Source organism: Arachis duranensis, chromosome 4 (genome assembly GCF_000817695.3).
Source record: "Arachis duranensis cultivar V14167 chromosome 4, aradu.V14167.gnm2.J7QH, whole genome shotgun sequence".
Classification (NCBI taxonomy): Eukaryota; Viridiplantae; Streptophyta; class Magnoliopsida; order Fabales; family Fabaceae; genus Arachis; species Arachis duranensis.
In genome coordinates, this window is record NC_029775.3 from 114,418,945 (window position 1) to 114,423,328 (window position 4,384).

Here is a 4,384-nt window from a genome sequence, read left to right on the forward strand (position 1 = left end):
AAGCCAAAAACGCAAGTAAACTTTAAATCCGTAGGTTAGAGGGCCCAAGTAAGAAAATAGGATTTTGATCCTCTAAAGTTTGAATTTTACTTTAGAAAGTAAAGTGTGATTTTTAACTATTTATTTCATATGTAGGAGTAAGAATAAATATAAAAAAAAAACTATTTAAGGGTAAAAAAATCACACTTTATTCTCTAAAGTGAAATTCAAACTTTAAAAGATCAAAATATATATATATAGTTAGCCTAAAATAGGAGTGCTTGTACAAAAAAAGAAAGCCTAAAATAGGAGCCCATTAAATTAGAGAAAGTAAAATAAGAAAATGAACAGTAGCAAAATAAACCCACAAAACTGCATAAAAACTGTAATAAAACGTTAACAAAAAAAAAATAAATCGGTTTTGCTAGATAGACAACAGAAATTGTGAATAACGTGAATAATAAGCTGCACTCTCAATTTATAGAAAGGCAACAATAACAACAACAAAGCCTTGTCCCACTAAGTGGGTCGGCTACATGAATCAAACGACGCCATTGTGCTCTATCATGTATCATGTCTACATACAGAGAGACCGTTTACATGTAGATTTCGTTTGACCACCTCATGGATGGTCTTCTTAGGTCTTCCTCTGCCTTTCGCCCTTTGTCCATCTTCCATCTCATCCACCCTCCTGACTGGATGTTCTATCGGTCTTCTTCTCACATGTCCAAACCACCTGAGACGCAATTCAACCATCTTTTCCACAATGGGTGCTACTCCAACTCTCTTCCTTATATCTTCATTCCTTATTTTATCCAATCGCGTATGACCACTCATCCATCTCAACATCTTCATCTCTGCCACACCCAGCTTATGTTCGTGCTCCTCTTTAGCCGCCCAACACTCCGTACCATACAGCATAGCCGGTCTTATAGCGGTGCGATAGAATTTACCTTTAAGTTTTAAAGGCATTTTTTTGTCGCATATAAAACCAAATGCACTCCGCCATTTTGACCAACCTGCTTGGATCCTATGATTTACATCATGTTCAATCTCTCCATTATCCTGTATGATGCACCCAAGATACTTAAAACTTTTAACTTTTCGTAGGATGTTTTCTCCAATCTTCACCTCTATATTGGGGTTTTCCCTTCTCAAACTGAACTTACATTCCATATATTCCGTCTTGCTATGGCTTATGCGCAGACCATACACTTCTAAACCTTCTCTCCATAACTCCAACTTCTTATTTAGGTCTTCTCTTGACTCTCCCATAAGGACGATATCATCGGCAAAAAGTATGCACCATGGCACAGGCTCTTGGATGTGCTCTGTGAGTACTTCCAATACTAATGTGAAAAGGTATGGACTTAAGGATGATCCCTGGTGTAATCCTATACCAATAGGAAATTCCTCTGTCACACCACCTTGAGTCTTCACACTAGTTGTGGCCCCATCATACATGTCTTTAATTGCCCGAATATATGCGATCCTTACTCTCCTCTTTTCTAAAACCTTCCATAAGACCTCCCTTGGTACCCTATCATACGCTTTTTCCAAATCAATAAACACCATATGTAGATCCCTTTTATTACTACGATACCTCTCCATCATCCTTCTTAATAGGTGTATCGCTTCAGTGGTAGATCTGCCTGGCATAAATCCAAATTGGTTCTCTGTTACTTGTGTCTCTTTTCTCAACCTCCGTTCTATCACCCTTTCCCATAACTTCATAGTATGACTCATAAGCTTAATCCCTCTATAGTTTTCGCAACTTTGTATATCCCTCTTATTCTTGTAGATAGGTACCAAGGTGCTCTTTCTTCACTCATCAGGCATCTTCTTTGACCTTAAAATCTCATTAAAAAGCTTGGTTAACCAGTTGGTGCCTTTTACTCCAAGACCCTTCCAAACCTCAATCGGGATATTATCAGGTTCTACTGCCCTGCCATTTTTCATCTGCTTTAGAGCTTTTTTTATCTCGAAGTCTCGAATCCTTCGATAGTAGTCAAAGTTTTGATCTTCTTCCCTTGTACATAATCGACCAAGACTCGGAAGAGTCTTCTGTCCCTCATTAAATAACTCGTAGAAGTAGCTCTTCCACCTTTCATTAATCTTCTCCTCTTGAGCCAACACCTCTCCATCCTTATCCTTTATGCACTTAACCTGATCCAAATCTCTCGTTCTTCTTTCCCGGCTCTTTGTGATTCTATATATACCTTTTTCTCCTTCTTTCGTGCCCAAAGACTGGTAGAGACCCCTCATATGCTCTTGTTCTTGCTTCACTTACATCCACTTTTGTCTCTTTCTTAGACGCCTTATATTTTTCCCAGTTATCTGCATTGCGGCATAAAGACCACTCTTTAAAGTATTCCTTTTTTATCTTTATCTTTTCTTGTATACTCGCATTCCACCACCAGGACTCCTTGTCTCTTGGTCCTATTCCTTTAGATTCACCAAAATTTTCTTTCGCTGTTCTTCTAATAACTTCTGCCATCTCCCTCCACATCTCTTCCGCGCTTCCAATCCCATCCCACTTTGCCTCTTCTCCTACTCGTCTTAGGAAGCTTTTTTGTTCCTCACCTTTCATCTGCCACCACCTCGTCCTTGGGTTCTTCGTATGATGTCTTTTCCTCAACTTTTGCTCAACGCGAAAATCTATGACGAGCACCCTATGTTGTGTTGTCAAACTCTCTCCCGGGATAATTTTACAGTTAATGCAAAATTTCTGGTCGACTCTCCTCAAAAAGAAGAAGTCGATTTGAGAGCTTGTCATGCAACTCTTATAGGTTATAAGATGTTCGTCTCTCTTTTTAAAACATGTATTTGCGATGAGAAGATCAAAGGTTGAGGAAAAGTCTAAAATAGTTTTACCCTCGACATTGATCACCCCGAAACCATGGCCTCCGTGAATACTCCCATATCCAGTCACTTCTCTCCCAACATGGCCATTTAAATCTCCTCCTAAGAAAATCTTGTCTCCCAAAGGTATGCCTTGAACCAAACTCTCTAGATCCTCCCAAAACCTGATCTTGTATTATTCGTCTGAATCCACTTGCGGTGCATAGGCGCTAATCACATGGAAAGCACCTCCCTCCACCACAAGTTTGATAGAGATGATCCGATCTCCCACCCTCTTAACATCCACTACGTCCTTCTTCCACTACTTATCCACAATTATTCCAACTCCATTCCTATTCTTCACTTTTCCTGTATACCAAAGTTTAAAACCAAAAGTATCCAACTTCCTAGCCTTTGCACCAACCCATTTCGTTTCTTGTAGGCACATAATGTTAATCTTCCTCCTTGTCATGGTGTCTACCACCTCCATGGACTTTTCTGTTAGAGTGCCTATGTTCCATGTCCCAAATCTCAATCTTCTGTCGTTTCGACCTTTACCTTTTACTTTGTGAACTAGCTTATTTACCCTCGTCCGTTCACGAAAACGCGAGAACCCTTGCTCATTTAACACTACATCCGGGCACCGATGCAGCGGCTCTTGCTTTGACACCGTACTCGAGCCATACGGCGCGTTGCTTCCGGGCAACGACCTAGCTTTAGCACAATAATGTCTTTGATTCATGTCATGGGGGTTCGGCTATAATTTTATGTTGGTTGTCGAAGACCTAACACAACCCTCCTCCTTTATCCGGGTTTGGGACCGGCTATGTACTGCTAGTGTAACATAGACGGAGTTAATTTATAGAAAGGCAAAAAAAAAAAAAATAGTCCATCGCAAATTGTTTTTTAAAAAATTCTACTTTCACCCTTTACATTTTAACCATACATTTTTTAACATTTTTACTGCTGCATATTTCCTCCCCAAATCCTTTTTGCGCCATCGTTACTCTTTCATCAGTCAGTCTCAGCGCCATCGAGCTTCAATTCTTCTCAATCAAGAATATCGGTTTAGAATGAAAATAAATATCCATTTTAGAATAAAAATAACCATTCACATACCTAGTAAAATAAATATTAAACAAATTTCATTGTATCTATTTAAATTCAATCCAGATGTTTATTTTTCCTACAAACAGGATGTTTATATTTCATGTAAATGGGATGTTTGTTCTTAATGTGAACCACATCCGAAAAAAGAGAGGAAGAAGAGGAAGAAGAGCAGGAGAAGAACCACGGCGGTAGAGAGAGAATAGCAACGAGGCAGCAGCAACGCCGCCCAAAAATCATGAGGCAGCAGCAATAGCGCTCGTGGAACGCGAGATAGCTACAGTGGTGTATGTGGAACGCGCGCGATGGTATCCCTTGAGTGCCAGTAGCTGGCAGCGACAACCTGAACGACGGGATAAAGGGATTGATGGCTCCATCGATGGTTTACTCTCCAACGACTTTTACCGAAAATTACGGCGTCTCGGAATGACAAACCAGCACGACGCAGAAGCAAATC